Source organism: Paramormyrops kingsleyae, unplaced genomic scaffold (genome assembly GCF_048594095.1).
Source record: "Paramormyrops kingsleyae isolate MSU_618 unplaced genomic scaffold, PKINGS_0.4 ups29, whole genome shotgun sequence".
NCBI lineage: Eukaryota > Metazoa > Chordata > Actinopteri > Osteoglossiformes > Mormyridae > Paramormyrops > Paramormyrops kingsleyae.
Genome location: NW_027325967.1, coordinates 411905 through 431712, shown reverse-complemented (window position 1 = coordinate 431712; position 19808 = coordinate 411905).

Below are 19808 nucleotides of genomic sequence, written 5' to 3'. Positions count from 1 at the left end.
ATTTGCACAAATTATAGTATAAATCGATATATTCCAGATCAATTTTTAAAGTGATTTCAAGAAAGGCCTGAAATATCATTATCGACCATCATGTGACCCCAAAAGCCGTTGGAAAGCCAGTAAGAGGCCCATATGATGCTTAGAGCTGAAAAAAGGACAATATGCTGTTTTTGTTAAAAATATCACAGTGCAGTTGTTTTAAAAATAAATCAATGGCTTTGCACAAAATTTTTTATGTGTTTTGTCTAATAAAAACCTGAAGTATCTGAACTTGAACCAATACTGAGCAAAATATCACCACTTACTTTTATGAATGTACGCATTATCTGTGATGTAGAATAAAACACTATGGCTCAAGAAAACAGTCCATTTCTGTATTTTAACAAGATAAATGTTAAAGTAAGAAAAGATGACAAAATATTTCAAACTACATTTTAGAACAGCAAAATCAAATATACTGTATACTGATAAAATTGCAAAAACATAAACATCAGTATATCAAACAAATAACACCAAAATCCCAAAGATGAATGAACACTGAACAATAACTAATCACAAACACTGCAAATGCTCTGCACAAGTGTGACAGAATGCAAGAAATGTAGATGTATGTGGTTTGCTAACATAACATACAAGTAGCACAAAGTGTGGTCGTCTTGCATCTGGTGATCCTGTGCGGGGACGTCATTCACAGAAAGCGTACAAAAATGGATGCTGATTTGTAAGTTGGGGCTTTTCTCCTCTATATGTGGGGAACCCCTGTTCAAACAGATGCAATTAACAGGAAACTTCTTCTAACTTAAGGTGTGAACTGCTTCATCTGAGAAAACTAGACTTAGGAAACAGGGAGCATCAGCGACAAGTCAATGACTGACATCTCATACAGCCATATTGCAAACTAATACACACATAATGAGGATACAACATGAAATGGTCTGGGGGAGGGGGAAACATTTCCACATGTAGGGGGATAGAGGCATTTAATTATTTACAGAAAATTCCGTGTAGCCAGTGTAGGAACCTGAGGTCAGTTTAACACAGATCACTGTCCGTGGTGCTGAAATCTCTACTTGATCGGCTGCTGCTGAATGAATAGGACGGCTGGCCAACATATCTCACTGTGTGATTCCACTGACTGGTACCTTCTAATGCATGGGATTTTTAACAATGAGGAAAATAATTAAAAAAAAAGTTATTACAGGAAACAATATTTACATGCCTGTAGCTTTCATCTCTCACGACAGGAAACCCAAAAACTATTACTTTGTCAGGGATCCGGGGCGCGAGAACGAGGCATGGTGCACAGAAAGGGTGGACGATCCACTGGCGGCTCCAAGAACAAAAAGGGGTTTATTAAATAAAACAGAAAACACTACAAACACAGCAAAAAGCAAAAGGACCACGAGGGGTCAAAAACTAAAGGGGATAAATAAAGACTAAATAACAAAAACCTAATACACGTTGAACACTGAAAATCTCAAAACCATCAAACAACGACAATCAACAACACACAATCACAATCAATGAACCACTGGGGAACTGAACAGAAGCAGGAACTAAAATACTAAGGGGTAACGAGACTAACACAGGACAGGTGAGGCTAATTAACAAAGACCAGGGAAACAGGGCACAGGTGAAACTAATAAACTCAAAAGGAACTGATAACAGGGAAACTAAGAACTAACCAAGGAAACAGAAACTAACACTGGGGAATTACAGAACAGGTAAAGACACAAGCAGGGGCACAAGGAACAAAACCAAATACAACGTCACCAGATACAGGAACTAGAAAAACTCAAATGAAACACTAGGGAGCAAAATACAAAGACAGAGGAGGTGGGACTCAAACACAGGACAGAAGGGTACACACAACTGGATGCTCAACACATTGAGCCATATGACAAGGCAGGCAACAGGGGAGAACAAAGACTAACATAAAGGACAGGATGACCAGCGACACCTGCTGGTCAAACGGGGAAGGGACAGAGTGGGACAACAGGAGGGGCTGACCCTGACAGAAATACAGTAAAACCGGTCTAAGTCGACACTCGCGGGACCAGCTTAAAAGTGACGACTTAGAGAATTGACGAGATACACCTAAGTCGACACTTCGGCGACTTATGTCTATCTCGCCGTTTTGCCGACTAGTAAATATAACACCATACCTCTACTACACCGCACTATACACGCGAGACTTAAGCCCAGGGAGCGACTAGTGCGATAGGTGGGGATTCCCTTTTTCTACATCGCCGTGGTGACAAGCAGGCGGCGGGAATGCAGCGATTGGGGTGTCGACTTACAGGTAGGAAAATCCATTCATTTGTGTTGTTCGGGATTTAGGTGACGACTAAGGGAATTTGACGACTTACAAGCGGCGATTTACACAAGGAATTTTAAAGGAAACATCATTAGGAAAAATCGGGACTTTTGCTTGAGCGTCGACTTGTGCACATTGACGAGTTACAAGATGGCGACTTAGACCAGTTTTACTGTACATTCATGTTATATCAAGTATATCACATACTCATTTAAAATCACAAAACACACCTGATTTAATCTCTATATTTTAATTATTTCAATAGTATTGCTTAATTACAGCAGTTAAACATTATCTGTATTACAATGGTACAGAAAAGTTGGGCTTTGGCTTTCCTGAGAGAAGTATGGCCTTGCCAGGATAGATGTCCTGTATGATTTGCGTTCTCTTTCATGCAATTATAGACACGTTTGTATTCATCTTCCTGGAGACCATCCATTCATTTCTGTGGTCAAAACACTTTTTTTAGATTTTTGATTGCAGTCACAGATTTTTTTAAAATTGAGTTTCCCTTTGGGGGACTGAAAAAGCTGGTCTCCACATCGTCAAAATTTCAGGTTTTGTTGCATTGTGGGGACACACACACACACGTTTGTATTCATTTCTTTGTTTGGACTCTCTATTCGGTTCTACGTGGAAAAACCCGAATCCCAACAATAACAACCTTTACCCCTCCAGCCTAACCTCAACCATAAGTAACTAGAAAAGATACAAGACTTTTGCCCCCCTTACAGCGCCATCCACCTGGCATTTCCCAGCTGGAGGCAAGGCACCGGAGCAGGGCAGTAGTGGGCAAAGTGTCTGATCTCTCCGCAGCTGCCATGGCTTTGCGCGTATAACGTGCATGCTCTGTCCCTCTCTGCAGACGGAGCCCCCACATGCGCAGGTGCAGGTTTGGCATGAAGTGGCTGGCGACCGGCGTGATGTTGCAGACAGGGACAGGATTGTCTCAGTCCGCTCAGCCTCTGCCAAGGCCTTGGCAAGCATGGCCGGCGTCTGCAGCTACATGTGTTGGCACAACCGTTCCGGGTATCGGTGCCCTCAGCGGGGAGGCTTCTGCTCACTCTACCTGGTGGATCCATCGGGTTGCCCCAGGAAGGCACGCTGCCCGACTCCCGGGGTGCACATCCCACGCACTGGTGCTCCTGGCTGCCACTGTAGGAAGTCGTTGGGTCGTTGTATAGGAAGTGGTTGTAGTCTTCCAGGGAGGTTAGTTAAGAATATAAGAGGGGGGAGACAAAAAGCCCTAAGTACTAATAAGTGGGCAGTGTAAAAGGCCTACCCTTTGCTGTCTGTATTTAAATGCTAGGAGCAGTAGAAACAAAATTCATGATTTGAGGCCTTCATTTCATCAGACTCATGATATTATAGGACTAACAGAAATGTGGTTGAGTGACAATGATGGAGAAGAATATAATATGGATGGTTACATGTTGTTCTGTAGGGACCAGATAAGCAAGAAGGGAGGTGGTGTTGCAGAATATGTAAAAGAAAATTTGCAGGCAAGGGAGCTGACAGATAATAATAAACCTAGAGAAGCTACAGCACCCTCCACAATTATTGGCAGCCCTTGTAAATATTTTTAAAAAGGGTTAGAAAAAAATCTACCTTTTACTAAAATAGCTTCATCTAACACCGAAAAAATTAGAAAAATCCAACCTTTCATTGAAATAAATTTTTTCGAAGAAAAAAAAATCCATCAAGAAATAATTATTTTTAACAAAAATACTTGAGCCATGATTATTGGCACCCCTGCTTTTAATACTTTGTACAACCTCCCTTTGCCAGGATAACAGCACTGAGTCTTTTATAAGGTTGGAGAATACCAAGCCGGGCATCTGAGTCCATTCCTTTTTAGAGAACCTCTCCAGATCAGCACTCTACTCTTCAGCTCAGTCCATAAGTTTACAATGGGGTTCAGGTCAGGAGACTGAGATGACCATGGCAGAAGCTTGCTTCTATAGTCAGCTAACTATTTTTGTGTTGATTTGGACATGTGCTTAGGATCGTGGTCCTGCTGGAAGATCCAGTGAAGGCCCAGTTTTAGCTTCTAGTGTCAGTATTGTGTATGAATAAAATACAAAAAAATATCCCTTTGTCCACTGTTGTTGTCCAATCTTGTTGCCCTTACCCTGTTTGTCCCTTTATCCCCTTTCCTGTGAATACTGTTACACTGCAACTCTAGACTGGAGATCATGACAGCATCTTACCTATAGTTTTAAAAGAGATGAGGGATATTATTTAACTTTGCTATTTCAGAAATCTGTATCTGTTGGTGTGTTACTAATATAACACCCATATTCAAAAAAGGGGATAGAAGTAATCCAACAAACTATAGGCACTTGGAAAAGTAATGGAAGCTATAATCCAAGCCAAAATGGTGGACTACTCTTGGTGTGTATGTTGTTGCTGCCATGTCCCACTCTCGCAAATGTTGGGAAGCAATTAAAAAGGCCAGTAGGATGTTGGGTTACATCTCTAGGTGTGTGGAGTTTAGGTCAAGGTAGGTGAAGCTTAAGATTGTACAATTCCTTGGTAAGACCCCACCTAGAATATTGTGTGCAGGTTTTTTCACCTTACCTTAAAAAGGACATTGCTGCCTTTGAAAGGGTTCAACGTAGGGCTACAAGAATGATCCCCGGTCTTAGTGAAATGTCTTATGAGGAGAGGTTAGCTGAGCTGAATCTGTTCAGCCTCGAGCAAAGGAGACTAAGGGGGGACATGATCCAGGTATGTAAGATTCTGATAGGTTTATTTTTTTTCCATTACTGCAATATGTCACTCATGATTATATAACAGAATAGATGAAACCCTGCCTACATCTAGCTTTCTCCCAGGGGATTCACTATCCCAGTGTAATTCAATTCAGTCAGTATCTACTGAGATGCTTGATATATTTTCTTTTTCATTGCATTTTTGATGGACATAGAGGACAGTATTTGGCTGAGACAGTATTAGCAGTTTAAATACAGCTCCCCCTCATGACAGTGAAAAAGTCTGCAGGCCATTGCAGAGGTCTTGGATGATGTTCTCATCTATGGAGGTCTTTGGTGGCTGTCGTAACCAGTGTCTCTGCCTAGGCCAGTGGTGGGTCTCATATTGAGGTACAGAGAATGGGTCCTTCCGCCTTGCGGATTCCCTCTTTCCCTGAGCAACAGCTTCCCTCCAAGATGATGGGGGGAGTGCGGTGGACAGAACTGGGGCTTCTTCCCTGTCATGCACTTTCTGGACCACTGGCTGAGGCCGGACACACAGATGAAGTTGCATCCTCAATGTTAGGCCTCTGGAGACCATTTCTTTAGCTGGCCTGTTGCACAGAAACATTTCTCTTTATTGTAAACTGTAAGATGATTACAGCAACTATTCTGCTGTTATTCACTCAGTGAGAATAATTTACATAGTACCGACCAATTTTTTAAACTTCAATTAACATCAGACTGTCTCAAACTCATGTTAAAAAAAGTTCTGAAATACATACGTTTATATACGGGCTGATGATAATGTTCCACCGCCCCAGCATCCACGTCTCCAGTTCAGGTGCCAGCCTGGTTAGAGGGAGGTGATGTGGGTGGAGATTCATCATCTCCCCAATCAATCACCTCATCCCACTTATTCCAGGCTGCCCAGTACTCATTATCTGTCCAGCTCACGGCTTTTTCCAATCGCCTAGTGCTGAGAGGAGAAACAGGTTTCAGTCAGACAGGTTGCACTACAGCTCACCAGACAACAGTAAAAACCTCTTAAAGAGCAAATACATAAGCCGGTTCTATCTAATAATTGTATTTAATAATAAAACAGTACAATCATCTAAGTTTTATCAATGTAGATGGCCAGAAAATTTTACTGTCACATATATATGTACTTGTTACTGTGGCAGTACACTTGTTAACAATAATGCTAATATACTCACTGCAGCTACAGGATATATATATATATATGGGGCATATGGCATACCGAGCATTCTCCGGTATGGTATTAATTCTAGTGCCACCCCCCTCCCCCAGTCAATAAAATGTATTGCTTAATGCCAACAAAGGGAAGGGTGAGTGCACTTGACCTTCTGAACATGATAACTGGTATTTGTTGCATCTTTTTATCACTTCACATAATGTCAAACGTTTAAATGCAGTTTTGGGTGTTTTTAGAAATCCATATTGCTCCCTCTCACGAGAGCGTAAAAACCACTATCTCTGTTTGGACCAGTGGTGGGTCTCGTACTCAGGCACAGAGAATGGGTCCATCCACCCTGTGAATTCCCTCATTCCCTGAGCGACAGGTTCCTTCCACGCTGATGGGGTGATGGTGGTTTCCAGAACTGGGGCTTCTTGTTCCCTGTCATGCACTTGGCTTTGCTGGACCAATTGCTGAGGCTAAGAATGAAGTCGTATCCTCACCGTTAAGCCTCTGGACAGCAGTTTCTTTTGCTGACCTGTTACATAGAAACACTTCTCTTTATAGTAAACTGCAAGATGATTACAGCAACCATTCTGCTGTTATTCAATCATAGTACCATACAATTTTCAATCTACATCAGACTCATGGTTCGAATTATGGGGGGTACTGGAGGGTACTGTACCCCCCGATCAAGACCCAGACCCCCCCAAAGAGACAAAAATAGCAGTTTTGGGGGGTTTTTAACATTTTTCTTTTGCTGCAAAAAAAAAAAAAAAAAAAGATAACCTCACCTTGTAGGAAAAGTTTATGTAAAACAATTTCAGACACCCCTAATGTGGACCGTACCATTTTAACCACCTCGGCGCTAGAAGCAGCCAGTCGGTTGCGTCATTCATTCTCATTGAGTGACCTGTTCATTGTGTTCGTCTGTCATAGTACTGTTTGTCGTGCATTGGTAAATGTGAGTAGCCAGCAGAAGTCTAGCCTGTTGAAAATGTGTTATTTTACAACCTTCATTTATTCGTTTAAGTGTTTCATCTACTAATGCAAGCTGACGTCTTTATAAGTTGAATTACTTACCATTGTCCTTCTGAGGCAGATGTTCTGTCGAGTTGAGCTACTTTGTCCAGGTAATCTACTGTAGTGCTAATTGATAGCCTTAATCATAGCTTACCTCGACAAAGTAGCTCAACTCGACAGAACACCGGTACAGTCAACTTTAGTTACATTAACTAGCAAGATGAGCTAAGTTCTCTATTTAAACCAGGCTTATTTGGTGAGGTAAAATCGATCATGGTCATTTTCCAAGGAGATGAACTCCATATGTTTTCGTTCTCATTTTATCACGAATAAATTGTGCCATTCTGAAATTAATTTGCCACTTAGCCTGTGTGGTTTGTTATTAGGCTAATATTAACGCATAAGAAGGTCTAACGTCATGCTCTGAAAAAACATTACTATAAGTGACACCTATAGAGGCAACGTAAAAAAAACTAGCTAACAAATAATAAGCCCTATTATTTGAATTTTAGTGGTATTGATTCTGCATTCCACAATTTCATATATACAGACATTTTAGAAGCTTCATCTGATAGTTTTCAGATACTGTTTTGTTAAATATAGATTAGATTTTATTCACAGACACACTATGAGGAAAAGGAAAGATGGAGACATCAGACACTCTTTTGGTGGTAAAAGAAGAGTAAGTAGGAAATATTAGTGTTATGAGCTACAGAACATTACACTAAAAGTATAGGTTACTTAATGTGTATGAAGGAAAGTGGTGGTCAGCAGAAGGCAGGAGAGGCACAGGAGCAGGGAGATGGCAGGATGAGGACAGTGAGCAGGCAGCAGGGAGATGGCAGGATCAGGACAGTGAGCAGGCAGCAGGGAGATGGCAGGATGAGGACAGTGAGCAGGCAGCAGGGAGATGGCAGGATCAGGACAGTGAGCAGGCAGCAGGGAGATGGCAGGATGAGGACAGTGAGCAGGCAGCAGGGAGATGGCAGGATGAGGACAGTGAGCAGGCAGCAGGGAGATGGCAGGATGAGGACAGTGAGCAGGCAGCAGGGAGATGGCAGGATGAGGACAGTGAGCAGGCAGCAGGGAGATGGCAGGATGAGGACAGTGAGCAGGCAGCAGGGAGATGGCAGGATGAGGACAGTGAGCAGGCAGCAGGGAGATGGCAGGATGAGGACAGTGAGCAGGCAGCAGGGAGATGGCAGGATGAGGACAGTGAGCAGGCAGCAGGGAGATGGCAGGATGAGGACAGTGTGCAGGCAGCAGGGAGATGGCAGGATGAGGACAGTGTGCAGGCAGCAGGGAGATGGCAGGATGAGGACAGTGAGCAGGCAGCAGGGAGATGGCAGGATGAGGACAGTGAGCAGGCAGCAGGGAGATGGCAGGATGAGGACAGTGAGCAGGCAGCAGGGAGATGGCAGGATGAGGACAGTGTGCAGGCAGCAGGGAGATGGCAGGATGAGGACAGTGAGCAGGCAGCAGGGAGATGGCAGGATGAGGACAGTGAGCAGGCAGCAGGGAGATGGCAGGATCAGGACAGTGAGCAGGCAGCAGGGAGATGGCAGGATGAGGACAGTGAGCAGGCAGCAGGGAGATGGCAGGATCAGGACAGTGTGCAGGCAGCAGGGAGATGGCAGGATGAGGACAGTGAGCAGGCAGCAGGGAGATGGCAGGATGAGGACAGTGAGCAGGCAGCAGGGAGATGGCAGGATGAGGACAGTGAGCAGGCAGCAGGGAGATGGCAGGATGAGGACAGTGAGCAGGCAGCAGGGAGATGGCAGGATGAGGACAGTGAGCAGGCAGCAGGGAGATGGCAGGATGAGGACAGTGAGCAGGCAGCAGGGAGATGGCAGGATGAGGACAGTGAGCAGGCAGCAGGGAGATGGCAGGATGAGGACAGTGAGCAGGCAGCAGGGAGATGGCAGGATGAGGACAGTGAGCAGGCAGCAGGGAGATGGCAGGATGAGGACAGTGTGCAGGCAGCAGGGAGATGGCAGGATCAGGACAGTGTGCAGGCAGCAGGGAGATGGCAGGATCAGGACAGTGAGCAGGCAGCAGGGAGATGGCAGGATGAGGACAGTGAGCAGGCAGCAGGGAGATGGCAGGATGAGGACAGTGAGCAGGCAGCAGGGAGATGGCAGGATGAGGACAGTGAGCAGGCAGCAGGGAGATGGCAGGATGAGGACAGTGAGCAGGCAGCAGGGAGATGGCAGGATGAGGACAGTGAGCAGGCAGCAGGGAGATGGCAGGATGAGGACAGTGAGCAGGCAGCAGGGAGATGGCAGGATGAGGACAGCGCACAGGACCAAGTGGTGAGTTAGAAATTAGGCTGTACTTTACTACCATTATCTACTGTATCATCAAGGCAGATATTAGCCTAATAGACAAATATTCATTTCTGAAGGCTGTTGGAGCTGGGGGGACTGAGAGGGCAGGAATTACACCAGACTGCTGGACCAGACCAGGCTGTTTGTAAATGTATAGGCTTATTACTTTTACTAGTATACTACTTCTAGGATAATTCCTGAGAGTTAGCAAAACCAAATTCTTTTGGATAGGGATAAGGATAATGAGATCTTCTGTATTGATTCTCATTTTGTCGCATGTCCAGACCATGACCGTGTGTTGCATACATGTTAGTAAACACCCCTAGCGCATCTTGCACTCTTAACATTGATCCTGGTGGCGACTATTCGTATTGACGCGGTAGCGGACCATAATGGTCATAGAAGTGTTATGAAGGCAGTACCCCCCAATTATGGAGGGGTAATTCGCACTCTGGATACAATTACAACACTAGCCATGTAAACGTATTAATTGGGGAATTCATTTATAAAGGCTTCGTGTGACCGAAAAAGATGCCAAACATTCATAGGCACATTTGTAAGAGGGTTTTGGGATTTATAAAGAAAAACGTATGCTGAAAACAACTCGCACGTTTTGTGAACGAGGCTGAAAGGGATGCAGTTTCGACAGAATCCTGTAGAGGGCACTGTGTATGCTAAATTGAAGGCTCCAGGAATGTTGTCGGCATTTCATTTCATTTCATATCATGGTCACACGGCCATTGGCTCTGAAATTAAACTGTTCTTTTAAATAGAATTGCCACTGCCACTGAGCATCTCCTCTACAAGCAAACACTGGGGTGCCACCAAGACCAGCAGGCTGCTGGTGGCTCTGGGATGCAACCACTACTGAGGCCAGATGAGGGAGCCACTAATGATGGCTTGAAGACATATCAGTGTCAGAATGACATGACATGGCTTGTTTGTTGAACCTTGGCCAGGAATTTGAGAGCACACAGATCCAAGGATGGGGCACATATATGAAACAGAGGTACACCTGTGCAGATTTTGCCTAGGGGCCCTGAAATGACCCAAACATGAAGCTCAGCTTTCCAGGTGCTGAGGGGAAATAGTTTCAGAAAACTTTTATTCTAGGCACAAACTTCTGTGGAGGCAGGACGAGTCACCAGCTTCTCACTTCAGTTATTTACACGCAATGTTCATCTATCAAAGGTAAGACACGTAGTTTGAGATAAATGTAGAACTACAGGATAAATTTACAGTTATACCGCCAGGTGTTTTCATAACAGCTTGCTTATAGCAACATTATCACTAGCATCGCTCACTTGGTAAGAGGCTGAAGCTAGGTTTGCCGCATAGCCTATGTGTCCATGGCTTGTATAGTTTTTTGTCATAACGTTAAAAATTCTTGTCAGTCCGTTTCTGACAAACTTGTGTTGATCAGTGACCTGAGCATCGCTCACATGGTAGAATATTATCTGTCTGAACAATTATAAATTGCATTGACCAGAAAAGCTTGAGTGTTGATAGCATCACAGGCAGAACCATAAATGATTTTTGGTAACATTTTTTTTTGTTTTAGTCATTTTTAAAGACATTGACAATGCATTATAATGCATTCATAAAGCATTATAAACATGGCTATATTTCTAAATGGGCATAACAAATTGCCATGTTTATTATGCACTATGACTGCCTTATGAAGCTCTCATCTATAATGCACTATAGATACCTTTGTAATACAGTACAATAGCTGTATTATTCCGAGCATCATAATGCATTATGAAGGTATCTATAGTGCATTCCAGATGAGACCTTCATAAATTATTCATAATGCATAATACACATGGGTATAATGTGTTATGCCTTTTGATAAATAATTATAGCCATGTTTCTAATACTTTATGGATTCATTATTATTAGTTATGAATGTGTTTATAAATTGCTAAAGCAATGGCCTTAAGTAGTGTTACCTGATTTTTGGTTACAAACGTAACATTTTTTGCTGAGGGGCTCTCTAACCCCAAAATGGCCTTAGATGAATTTGCAGAGACAGAATTCTTCTAGAAGGAGCGGGAGGCTGCCAAGAAATGGGTGGAGAAGAAGATGGAGAAAAAGAGGAAAAGGCCAGACTCACGACAAGCAGATTCTGCCGCATGAACCTGAAACAGGGACCAAACAGCTAGCCTGCACATCCACACCGGCTTCCCTGGAATGGCAGGGAAATGCACTTACTGCCCATCTAAAGTGAACCGGAATGAGATTCAGGCGTCTCCTTTGTTTAAGGCAGAGTGATAAAGATGGGTAAACTTAATAATATTAATTTAGTCATTTTAATGTAATATTTGAATGCAGGCCTTAAATGATCCATATTATTTCAATAAGGCCTCCCTTTAGGGGTATAGTCCATGCTTTTACGTTTGTGTAAAACAAACCTAACAAAGGACGCGGCCGCATGACCCCGCGGCGCCGAACAAAGAAGCACTGTGGGACATACGGCGGAGTCCGAAACAGAATGAGGAAACGAGCACATCGCCCGCCACTGCCCAGAGTCCCGTTCACAAACATCCAGTCTAAACTAGGTGACCTAAGAGCGAGGTTGGGGTTCCAGCGCGATGCAAGAAACTGCAATATATCATGTTTCACGGAAACGTGGCTGACCCCCCTGGTACTGGATCTAGTGGTGACTCCGTCAGACTCTTTCTCTCTTTTTCCTGTTTCATAACTGCTTGCTGTTGGTCATTTAGTACTTGCTCTTTGTCTATGAAACTATGTCAAAAATAAAAAGGATATTTAATTGAAATATTACACGCTGATTTTTTTCCTGGTTAAATAAAATCGATACAGCAGATTCTTTTCTACACACACGACTGCTTTTTTTGTAACTTAATTATGCCATCTAACACGATAGGTTCTCTGTCATAAGAATATTCCAATATGTTGGTTGAGATTATTTAAGCGGTACATCAACAATCCTTGTGGGGGAAATTAATGATAATTAAACTTTGACAAACAAGGGCATAGCTGAAAAATCAGTACACTGCTAGTGAGTTACTGGCAATATAGCATAGAAATTTACTAGTCAGCTGTGCTAAGAATCAGCTAAACTGAAATGGAAGGCTTGTAGTACAGTATAAGGGGAAAGGTGAAGGAGAATGTTTTATGTGTTTTAAGTTGATTAAGCACGGAGGAGCACTTCTCTTTCTCACATAGTAAAGGTTCATTCTCTCTTCAAATGATTGCTTGCAAATTTAAGGATCTAGGAAATTAGCTTATATAATATAATATTATAATATAAATATTATATATATATACACTCACCTAAAGGATTATTAGGAACACCATACTAATACGGTGTTTGACCCCCTTTCGCCTTCAGAACTGCCTTAATTCTACGTGGCATTGATTCAACAAGGTGCTGAAAGCATTCTTTAGAAATGTTGGCCCATATTGATAGGATAGCATCTTGCAGTTGATGGAGATTTGTGGGATGCACATCCATGGCACGAAGCTCCCGTTCCACCACATCCCAAAGATGTTCTATTGGGTTGAGATCTGGTGACTGTGGGGGCCATTTTAGTACAGTGAACTCATTGTCATGTTCAAGAAACCAATTTGAAATGATTCGAGCTTTGTGACATGGTGCATTATTCTGCTGGAAGTAGCCATCAGAGGATGGGTACATGGTGATCATAAAGGGATGGACATGGTCAGAAACAATGCTCAGGTAGGCCGTGGCATTTAAACGATGCAAAATTGGCACTAAGGGGCCTAAAGTGTGCCAAGAAAACATCCCCCACACCATTACACCACCACCACCAGCCTGCACAGTGATAACAAGGCATGATGGATCCATGTTCTCATTCTGTTTACGCCAAATTCTGACTCTACCATTTGAATGTCTCAACAGAAATCGAGACTCATCAGACCAGGCAACATTTTTCCAGTCTTCAACTGTCCAGTTTTGGTGAGCTCGTGCAAATTGTAGCCTCTTTTTCCTATTTGTAGTGGAGATGAGTGGTACCCAGTGGGGTCTTCTGCTGTTGTAGCCCATCCGCCTCAAGGTTGTGTGTGTTGTGGCTTCACAAATGCTTTGCTGTATACCTCGGTTGTGACGAGTGGTTATTTCAGTCAAAGTTGCTCTTCTATCAGCTTGAATCAGTCGGCCCATTCTCCTCTGACCTCTAGCATCAACAAGGCATTTTCGCCCACGGGACTGCCGCATACTGGATGTTTTTCCCTTTGCACACCATTCTTTGTAAACCCTAGAAATGGTTGTGCGTGAAATCCCAGTAACTGAGCAGATTGTGAAATACTCAGACCGGCCCGTCTGGCACCAACAACCATGCCACGCTCAAAATTGCTTAAATCACCTTTCTTTCCCATTCTGACATTCAGTTTGGAGTTCAGGAGATTGTCTTGACCAGGACCACACCCCTAAATGCATTGAAGCAACTGCCATGTGATTGGTTGATTAGATAATTGCATTAATGAGAAATTGAACAGGTGTTCCTAATAATCCTTTAGGTGAGTGTATATATATATATATATATATATATATATATATATATATATATATATATAATATACAGCTGCAGACTCTTAATGCCACTCTCAGGCCCCTTCCGTTTGGTGGACATATGTGCGGAAAACAAAGAAAGATGTACTTTATCAGTTTCACAAGTTTTCAAAGTAGAGTTGGATGGCACCTTTAACCTTAAAGGCTTGTTTTTGCGGCAGAATGGTCATGCAATTTAGGTTTAACACCAAAAACATGTCCCTGTGCTTGCATCATTTAATGAATTGCCCCTCTATGTTTTTTGCATTGCACTTGAGAACTGAAGAAACCTTTAATTCAATGGCAAGTCCACTACAATTCTCTACATGTACATGAGTTTAACCAATCATTATTTAAGCTAATCAAATTTTGTTTCAAACTTCACAATGTTTTAAATAACCACACAGACACAAACCAAATGCAAAATAATCCACATTTATTTATATCTTAGTCCTATTTAATTCTATGTTATCTTACGTTATACAATCTTATCTTAACCTCATCTTAACTTACTCTATATTAGTCTTATCTTATTCTATGTTACCTTATGTTATACAAAATCTTATCTTAACCTATATTAGTCTTATCTTATTCTAATCTTATGTCATACAAACTTAGGATAAGTTAAGGTTAAACTATCTTAATCTTATCTTATCCTAAGTACTTGTGAGATCTCTCACCTAATTATTTACAGGTTCTATGAAAAACTATTTACATCACACAGATAGCCCATCTCCACAGCCAACTCCAGGACCCCGGGGATGGCACTCAGCTGGTCCAGCGCATCATTAGGAAATATCACCTCAGCTTCATCATCCCAATTGTCAACATACGTGTAGTGAGCCTCTAGGTTTTGGTCCCTCCCCTGCTTGCAGATGGAAATTGCATTTAGAAACTCACTCCAAAACTGAATACACCAATGGTAAGTAAAGCACTTGGCCTCATAGGTCATTTTAGGGTAGTTGCTAAGATAATAGTTATGCAACTTATTGAATCTTTCCATTTTTTCAAAAACAACGGAAGGGGACATAAATGGGGGTGTCGGACCCGTAACCAGCTGAGATGAGGGGTGCGCTGGAACCTGATACGGAGGGGTGGGATGAACCATGTCCGGAGCTGAAGATGGATGTGGGGCTGGGCTTACAGGTGAGACTACGTGTGGTGACGGAGGAGGAGAGTCTGTAAAAAAAGATGGAGATGGAGAGGAGACAAAAGAGGATGGGATGGGTGACGGAACTAAGAAAGAAGTGGAGGAGAAGGTGTTGGAGCACGGCGTCTCCACCGGGTTCGTGGATGAGAAGAGATTCACAGCTGACACGGGGAGAAGTTGCAAATCACCGGTTTATTGTCTGACAGATTGCAATCCGGGAGCGGCCGTCTGACATACATTCAGCATGTACAGGAGGAGGCTCTGCCATATGTATCAGCTGTATCCCTTTTAAAGCCCTTTGGGCATCTCCCCCCCCTTTCTCAGTACCTTCCCTCTACTTGACAACCACATGTGTGACTCTAGCCAGCTCGTAGTTGTCCTTCTGGAAGGCTAAAAGATAAGTAGGGGCCGCTGATATTCTCTGTCGCCCCCCCTATCTGTTCCGATTAGGTAGCCTTGCCTTGCCGGCGCGCCAGTCAGTTGTTGTTTCAGTTAACTGCATTTTTTAGAATGAACCCCCCCCCTTTTCATCATGCCCTGCTTTAAGCTATATTCTCTTTTTCCTCTATTCATTGTATGTTATTTATAATTCTATTTAATCCCACAAAGGCCGGTGAGCAGGGCTCAGGCTCAGGCTCTGACACTGATGGAGTGCGACACAGGATGGTTGCAACCTCGTCGTCACTCTGGGTGAGATCCTCACACGGGATCTTCTCACCCACTTGGGTTGAGTCAAAGGGGTTTGCCAATTTGCTGTTACTGAAGCGTACTAGATTCTGTAAATTTTTTGTAAATGGCCCCTTTTGTTTTTTACACCAATTTCTACGTCCTGACCGGCCTCCCGCCGAATGAATTCCGGGTCGCTGCTCGTGCGGTCGACCGGCTGGTTAGAGGAGCGACGTGTGTATCGTATTTTATCGTTCTTGTTGGTTTGTTTTTGTTTTTCTGCGTGCTTCGGTACAGTCTTGCACAAACTGCTTTGCACTTTTAACGGAGCTGCTTCTTTTTTTGAGTTTCTCTCTTATTTTTCCATACTTTTTTCCTCAATACTCACGGAGCGCTCTAGACGCGCTCACTTTGCGCTGTCTCTTTGTTCTAATCGCGCTCACGTTACGTGGCTGCTTGTTACTCCGGACACAATTTTTATTTATTTATTCTTTTAATTATTATTTTATTTATTATTATTATTGTTCCCGGAACATACCCCAGCATGAATATCTGTGAGATTTGTGCATTTTTTTGGACAATTGCATATACGCATTGGCTGCTTATCTGTGAGTGTGCGTCTTCTACTGGAAACAACCCTCCCGACGGATCGCGGCTCATCTAGCACAGAGATCGCTTAATTCAGCTTGGACTACAGACTCAACACTCCACAGACACTCCAAATTCTCCGCGTGAACTCCTCCAGCCAGCATAAATTCACACACAAAAAGGTAACCAGAAGAGGGAAGAAAAAGGGTGGCGTTAAAGCCAGGCTTAAAAGGGAGACCTTTAAACAGCGAGCGCTTCCGTCCATCATCCTGGCTAACGTTCGCTCTCTCCGCAAAAAAACGGATGAGCTGCAAGCTAGTGTTAACCATGTGCATGAATACAGAACTGCTTCTATCCTGGCATTTACGGAAACATGGTTAAATGAGAGCGACAATGATGACATGCTACACATTGATGGCTTCACCCCCCCAGTACGCCTGGACCGCGTCAGTGTGCTCTCCGGTAAACATCATGGAGGAGGCGTGTGTCTCTATATTAATTCACGCTGGTGCTCCACAGTCATAGTGAGGGAAAAACTGTGCACCACAGACATCGAGCTCCTGGCCCTTTCTATCTCCCCAGAGAATTTCCACAACTTTTCCTCATTTTGGTCTACATCCACCACAAAGCCAACGCCGCCACTGCTACGGAGCACATCATCAACACTCTAAATAAATTTGAACAGTTATCACTGGACTCCCCCAAACTCGTTTTGGGAGATTTCAATCACTGTTCGCTTGACAAGTCCCTCAAAGGATTCCATCAGTACGTCACATGTACCACCCGCATGGGGAAGATTCTGGACAAAGGCTATGGTTCAGTCCAGGATGCATACAGATTTCTTCCCCTCCCCCCTCTCAGCTTGGCTGATCATCATACAATCCTGCTTGCCCCAGCATACACGCCAATCATCAAAAGGGCAAAGAAGGTTGTTACAAACATCAAATAGTGGACAGCAGAAATCATCCAAACCCTACAAGGATGCTTTGAATCTACAGACTGGGACAATCTCCTTTCTTCCAACAATATACATGAGCAGGTAGACACAGTCTCATCATACATCTCCTTCTGCGTTGACAATATCATCCCATCAAAAACAGTCACCATCTTTGCCAACAATAAACCTTGGATCACCAAAGAGCTCAAAGAAATACTAAACAAAAAGAAAAGGATTTTCTTTACTGGCTCTGAATCAGACAAGAAGGAAATCAACAGAGAAGTCAAACTAGCAATTAAAATGGCAAAACTGAAATACAAAGACAAAGTGGAGCAGAATTTTTCAGAGGGGACTGAAAACCATGGCCACTGTGAACACAGCTGTCTCCAGTCCCAGAACCATCCACGTTGAGGGCAGCAGCGACACATCACTCCCTGATGACCTCAACTCCTTTTACACCAGGTTTGAGTCAGACAACTCCACTCAGCTCCAGAGTTTAAGATCCTCACTTAAATCAGACAACTCCGTACTCATCTTCAACACTCTGGACGTAGTGAATGCCCTTAAGATGACTAGAGAGAGAAGTGCACCCGGCCCAGACCACATCTGCAGTGGAGTCCTGCGGCACTGTGCTCAGCAACTAGGTGGCGTATTCCGGACCTTGTTCCAGAACTCTATGGACAGCGGCATAGTACCCCGCCTCTGGAAACATTCCACAGTCATCCCCATTCCTAAAAAAAGTATAACCAAAGTTCTGAATGATCTTCGGCCCGTGGCTCTCACCTCACTAGTGATGAAAGCCATGGAAAGGGTCGTAAAACACCACATCATCAGAACAACTAACCCCCATATGGACCCGCTTCAGTTTGCATATCGCACAGACAGAGGTGTTGACGACGCAAAATCATTCATTATAGACACCATGCATAAACATCTGGAGCAGCCTAACTCATCAGTTAGACTCTTGTTTGCCGACTTTTCCTCAGCATTCAACACTCTGCAACCCCACATCCTGGCTACTAAACTCTCCCTCAACTTTCATCTGGACAACCAGTTAATCCTGTGGATATTGGACTTTCTGACCAACAGATCACAGAGGTAAACAATACTCTCTCTGACCTCCGTTATACCTCTACCGGGTCACCACAAGGATGCGTGCTGTCTCCTCTGCTCTTCATCTTATACACGGATGACTGCAGAAACACACAGCCCAACTGCCATCTGGTGAAGTACGCTGATGACTCCATCCTCCTGACTCTGCTGTCAGGCCCCTCACACAACCATGGTCACGCTCTGCAGAAGTTTGTGGGCTGGTGTGACACCTCATGTCTGGAACTAAACGTGACTTACTCCAACAAGCAGAGAGACCTGGCTGCAGCAGTTACCACCTTCATCCATGGTAAACCAGTAGAGCTAGTCCAGGAGTATAAATATCTGGCCACCATCTTTGACCATCTGCTGAAATTCTCCTCCAACACAGAGGAGATTCTTAGGAAGTGTCATCAGCGGCAATACCTCCTTAGGAAGCTCAATTCCTTTGGAGTCAGGAAAGACATTTTACGGTCCTTTTACTACTCCTTCATAGAGAATGTCATCTCATTCTCCATCATCTGCTGGTTCCATTCCACCAGCATGCAGCACAGAAATCGGCTACAGAGCACTGTCAGCATGTGCTCTAAGATTATTGGTCTGCCCTTGAGATCCATATCACACATCTGCGACCAGCAGACACACAGGCTAGCACTCAAAATCATTAAAGACCCATCACACCCGCTGAACTCTGCCTTTGAGTGGCTCCCCTCCAAACGTCGGCTCCGATGTCCCGGTTGCAGGACACAGAGGAGGAGGGCCACCTTTGTTCCTAAAGCTGTCCTTCTTTTGAATTCCTGACACCCCCCCAAACCCACCATTATCACCTCACACTCCCACCTCCCCTCCCCCTACAATCCAGACCTCCTCTGATCTCTCATCTCATCTCTCTCTTTTTTTTCCCCACTTTCATCATCATGCATCTTATTGCCTCTGTACTTTAAGCTTTATTTATTTTGTTCATAGTTCATTATGTGTGTGTGTCATTTGTTGTGTTACTACTGTTATTTGTGTGCGTTGCTCCTCTGTGCCTTTTAAATTGCCCCTCGGGGACAAATAAAGTTTTTTGAATTGAATTGAATTGAATTGTATTTCTACGGCGTCCTGAGCCCTGCTGACCCCTGCTGGTTGCCACCGGGGAGGGAGTAGACGCAGTGGCGGCAGACACGGTGATGGAGCTGGGTGCCGCCGGCCCAGTGCGGCATTTCCTCCGACGGCCTCCACCACTGGTGCTGGTTCGTCCTTTGGGGTTAAGGTCACATTCGATCTTCCTTCTTCCTCAT